This window comes from Pimephales promelas, chromosome 4 (genome assembly GCF_988280905.1).
Source record: "Pimephales promelas chromosome 4, fPimPro1.hap1.1, whole genome shotgun sequence".
In the NCBI taxonomy this organism is placed as follows: Eukaryota; Metazoa; Chordata; class Actinopteri; order Cypriniformes; family Leuciscidae; genus Pimephales; species Pimephales promelas.
The window spans coordinates 253,022-258,723 of record NC_142772.1 but is presented as its reverse complement, the minus strand read 5'-3'; the positions used below and the strand labels follow the sequence as shown (position 1 = coordinate 258,723).

Here is a 5,702-nt window from a genome sequence, read left to right as displayed (position 1 = left end):
GGAAATTTTGTCAACAGAGGATCAATTTCTAAATACTTTTTTTTTTGAGTAATTGTAACCAAAGTTATGCACATTCAGTTTGGTTACAATTATTCATGAGATGAAAGAAAGCACCATAAGATGCATTAGTTAATGCATTCAAATTATTTTATGAAGAGTTATTTTATCTTTTGAACCTTTTCTAGTTTCTTTGAGCTTGGGTTGGGTTTTATATGGATAATTAGTGAAATTCAATGTATGTTGTTATTTTGTTGTTCATTCATTGTGTTTCTGCATTCAGGCCAAATAATCCAAAAATGGCAAACAACAGCCAGCAGAGGGCAGTGTGTTATAGCAGCCAGCAGAGGGCAGTGTGTTGCATCCAGCAGAGATCTTACAAATCTTACAAAAACTACTTGTAAGATTTACTTAATAAAATCCTCGTAACAATTTGCACAAGTAAATTTTACTGCTATAATATTAAGTACAACTCGCGTGCCATTATCAAGTAAAATCTACTTAGTATTGAACAAAACTCTCATGAAGAAATTAAGTAAAAAATACCCATTTACATTTCATTTAGAAGCTATATCTATTTAAAGTAATTAAGTAAAGTTTATTTATTGTTTTTAAATTAGGAAGCTTGCTTTTATGAAATTTTTAAGTAAATCTTACCATTTAATGAAGTCAAATAAGTAGATATTATTTAAGTTTTTTTGTTGAGATTTTCATTGACTACATATTTAAACATTTAAACATTGATAATTTATTTTTTATAAATAATCATGAACATAAATAAATAATCATTTTCTCAATATTTTTCACAAATCACACAACTAAAATTCAATTAAACAGTTTATTTTTTAGTCATCAAAAATGTTCATACAAGAATGGACATTCAGTCATCTCTTGACACAGGTGCATTCAGTAAAACTGTCTTTACGGTATTGCTGCTTCCAGCATTTCCTTCCCTTCAAAAAGGATGGATACATCGATTGGATCTTCTCCATCAGCACCACGAACGACCAGTATTTTAATGCTGTGCTGAGTGATGTCACTGCCGCTGTCCTCCTGCATACAATTTAGAAGAAAAAATATAATTCTTTTGAGAAAAAAAAATATAATGGCTTAAATTATTTTATTTGACTTGCATTAAAGGACAAGTTCGGTATTTTACAATTAAAGCCCTGTTTCAAGATCGTCCCTGATGTAATAGAGAAATACCGAACTTGTCCTTTAAAGACACCGTTAATATAGTCCAAATGACTACAGTGGCTCAATCTTAAATTTATCAATCGACGAGAATACTTTTTGAGTGCAAAAATTAAAATAAAATAACGGCTTTATTCCACTATTCATTTCCTTCTCTCTGGGCCTGGAGTTTTTTCATGTAGTGTAATAGCGCAGCGTGTCTGTCCTGCACGTCACCACGTTAACTCACTATTGGCCGACACTGGTCATGTGACGTACAACACAGATGTGCTACGCACGTAAAAAGACTGTAGAGAAGCCCACAGAGAAGGAAACGAATAGTGGAATAAAGTCATTATGTTTGCGCACAAAAAGTATTCTCGCCGCTTTATAAACTTAAAATTGAGTCACTGCATGACTACTTTGATGATGTCTGTATTACCTTTTCTGGACAAGGACGGTATATCATACATACATTTTATTTTGAAGAAAATGGGATATCAAACAGTTGACTGTAGCCATTAGAAATCTACTATGGAAGTCAATGCCTACCGTCATTTGATTACCAACATTCTTTTAAAATATCTTTGTTTGTGTTCATCAGAAGAAATAAACTCACAACGGTTTGGAACAACTTGAGTGTAAACAATGTTTACACAATGTAAACAATGACAATTTTTATTTTTGGGTGAACTATCCTTTTTAGGGGGCTATAAACTGGAGTGCAGTTTTCTGTGAAATAAATTTGACTCTGTTTAACCTTTCACACGCAACTTTAAAATATTCTAGCTGACCACCCAGTGTGCGACTTTCATTTTAATATATATCTTCTTTTTATTTCCATGGCGACGTTTCGTGATTGTGAAAATGAAAATGATGTCATTAATGACTCACCCTCATGTCGTCCCGAGCCCGTCAGGACTCTGTTCATCTTCAAAACACAGTTTATCATCTTCTTTATCGTCAAAGTAGAGAATGAGGCTGCGGATAACTGATTCCCATCTCAAGGCTTTGTGTCTGTGAACAGATTTATATCGTACCATTACACAACCTTTTATTTATACACAATGAAATCAAGTGAGAACACAAAAGCATTCATGCGCAAGGACTGATTTGAGTACTTGGAGTAAAGTGACTCTACTTCCTGTTCCTGTCTGCCTTGCATTTTGGCCAAAGCAGAACTGTCGCTGAAACTCTACCATCTTCAGTACAGATTCTTAATATTTGAAATTTAAGTTGTAATTTATGACTAAAATTCTAATTACTGAAATTTCAGAACTTTTGACTTTTGTCTGTTTAAAGCTACTTTAATGCTATCTATATTGTATTAAAAGCTATACAATAAATGTACATGCATGCATGAGAAATACATTAAGTATATCTTATTTCAAAAAATGTGAACAAGCACACTTTTGATCAAACACACCTGACTCAGTTTGTCCAGAAATGGCCTCAGTTGGTCCCCACAACACCTCCCATGGCCTTCATCAGGGCAATAAGTCTTGATGTGCATTGGTCAAGTCTGAACATGAATCTCTGCCCCATGATCGATTCTCCTGAATTCCTCCTTGATCTAATGTGACAAAATGATTCAAGAGTACAACAGCAGAAATTTGGTTAAATAGACTGATGCAGGGAGCAAGGGTTAATTATGTACAAGGACTGTAGCTAGATATCAATCCAGCACTTTCTTTTGTAATGTGCCAATCCAAAAGAGAAACACTAATTTGGCATTTCAATTTTAACTTTGAGTTTAGTACATTTCAAGTTTATTTATTTTTTCATGTGCTAAATCAGTTACTGTTGTCAATATTAATATTGCCCATGATTGCCACTCACGATCTCTATTCTCTACAATCAACTTTTAGAAACAGGATGCTTTTAGAAACGCAGCCCTGCTTACTTTAAGACCTAATTTATGCACGATTTAGTGCGATTGAAAAAAAAAATAGCTTTATGTGTAGCACGGTCCATCCTGAGCAATATTCAGCAAGAGCATTCAAACTTTTCCATAGTCAACAGTATAACGTTACTTCAGCAGGAGAGCGGTTGACATTAAATTGTTAAGCTAGCTAGCAGTTAAAACGGTAAAGATTGTCTACTAATTTCTACTTAGGTTGACATTTTTACACGAAAAACAGTGCTTTGTGAATCTATAAAACTATTGAAAACTTCCGATTCAATATAAATAATGTAACGTTAGGAAGTGAAAAGGGGTTAACGATACACTGTTATGGATAACCCACACGCGTTGCACTAATATGAGGCCATGTTAGAAAGACAAACTTACCTCAAACACGACAGAAAGCAGCCACGCAGCAGCCCGCCAATTCGTCTCAGATCCAAAGTGCGCAGTTAGACTGTCTTGTCCAAACGCGCATGTGCGGATTCAAACGCGCTATGCGTTTCTATTAAAATTTACTTAAAATTACTATGTTTATGTGAAGGGACTATAAAACGTTTAAATATTACAAGCAAATATATAATAAGATTTACTCTTTCCAACCAGTTAATTTATTACATGAATTAAACGCGTAGATATTTAAAATTTTACTTAGAAAATTCTAGTTCACATTGAATTTCAATTTTATTAAGTAAAAATTATGATGATTCATTTAATATATATTACTACACCAAAAAGTTCGTTTTTACAGTGCAGCAGAGGGCAGTGTGCTATAGCAGCCAGCAGAGGGCAGTGTGCTATAGCAGCCAGCAGAGGGCAGTGTGCTATAGCAGCCAGCAGAGGGCAGTGTGCCACAGCCAGCAGAGGGCAGTGTGCTATAGCAGCCAGCAGAGGGCAGTGTGCCACAGCCAGCAGAGGGCAGTGTGCTATAGCAGCCAGCAGAGGGCAGTGTGCCACAGCCAGCAGAGGGCAGTGTGCTATAGCAGCCAGCAGAGGGCAGTGTGCTATAGCAGCCAGCAGAGGGCAGTGTGCCACAGCCAGCAGAGGGCAGTGTGCTACAGCCAGCAGAGGGCAGTGTGCTATAGCAGCCAGCAGAGGGCAGTGTGCCACAGCCAGCAGAGGGCAGTGTGCTACAGCCAGCAGAGGGCAGTGTGCTATAGCAGCCAGCAGAGGGCAGTGTGCTATAGCAGCCAGCAGAGGGCAGTGTGCCACAGCCAGCAGAGGGCAGTGTGCCACAGCCAGCAGAGGGCAGTGTGCTATAGCAGCCAGCAGAGGGCAGTGTGCTACAGCCAGCAGAGGGCAGTGTGCCACAGCCAGCAGAGGGCAGTGTGCTATAGCAGCCAGCAGAGGGCAGTGTGCCACAGCCAGCAGAGGGCAGTGTGCTATAGCAGCCAGCAGAGGGCAGTGTGCTATAGCAGCCAGCAGAGGGCAGTGTGCCACAGCCAGCAGAGGGCAGTGTGCTACAGCCAGCAGAGGGCAGTGTGCTATAGCAGCCAGCAGAGGGCAGTGTGCCACAGCCAGCAGAGGGCAGTGTGCTACAGCCAGCAGAGGGCAGTGTGCTATAGCAGCCAGCAGAGGGCAGTGTGCTATAGCAGCCAGCAGAGGGCAGTGTGCCACAGCCAGCAGAGGGCAGTGTGTTGCATCCAGCAGAGGGCAGTGTGCTACAGCCAGCAGAGGGCAGTGTGTTGCATCCAGCAGAGGGCAGTGTGCTACAGCCAGCAGAGGGCAGTGTGCTACAGCCAGCAGAGGGCAGTGTGTTGCATCCAGCAGAGGGCAGTGTGCTACAGCCAGCAGAGAGCAGTGTGTTGCATCCAGCAGAGGGCAGTGTGCTACAGCCAGCAGAGGGCAGTGTGCTACAGCCAGCAGAGGGCAGTGTGCTACAGCCAGCAGAGGGCAGTGTGCTACAGCCAGCAGAGGGCAGTGTGCTACAGCCAGCAGAGGGCAGTGTGCTACAGCCAGCAGAGGGCAGTGTGCCACAGCCAGCAGAGGGCAGTGTGCTATAGCAGCCAGCAGAGGGCAGTGTGCCACAGCCAGCAGAGGGCAGTGTGCTACAGCCAGCAGAGGGCAGTGTGCTACAGCCAGCAGAGGGCAGTGTGCTATAGCAGCCAGCAGAGGGCAGTGTGCCACAGCCAGCAGAGGGCAGTGTGCTACAGCCAGCAGAGGGCAGTGTGCTATAGCAGCCAGCAGAGGGCAGTGTGCTATAGCAGCCAGCAGAGGGCAGTGTGCCACAGCCAGCAGAGGGCAGTGTGCTACAGCCAGCAGAGGGCAGTGTGCTATAGCAGCCAGCAGAGGGCAGTGTGCTATAGCAGCCAGCAGAGGGCAGTGTGCCACAGCCAGCAGAGGGCAGTGTGCCACAGCCAGCAGAGGGCAGTGTGCTATAGCAGCCAGCAGAGGGCAGTGTGCTACAGCCAGCAGAGGGCAGTGTGCCACAGCCAGCAGAGGGCAGTGTGCTATAGCAGCCAGCAGAGGGCAGTGTGCCACAGCCAGCAGAGGGCAGTGTGCTATAGCAGCCAGCAGAGGGCAGTGTGCTATAGCAGCCAGCAGAGGGCAGTGTGCCACAGCCAGCAGAGGGCAGTGTGCTACAGCCAGCAGAGGGCAGTGTGCTATAGCAGCCAGCAGAGGGCAGTGT

General features: G+C 42.9%; 1 long non-coding RNA gene across 1 annotated transcript; it reads right to left on the bottom strand.

Moving 5' to 3' along the window:
- Window positions 1-821: 821 nt before the first annotated feature.
- LOC120471920 (uncharacterized) lies at window positions 822-3,563 on the bottom strand. Its single transcript, XR_005620873.2, has 4 exons — window positions 3,461-3,563; window positions 2,597-2,743; window positions 2,065-2,187; window positions 822-1,050 (listed from the first exon to the last, which is right to left on the bottom strand). It is a non-coding gene; the product is annotated as an uncharacterized LOC120471920 (long non-coding RNA).
- Window positions 3,564-5,702: the final 2,139 nt, after the last annotated feature.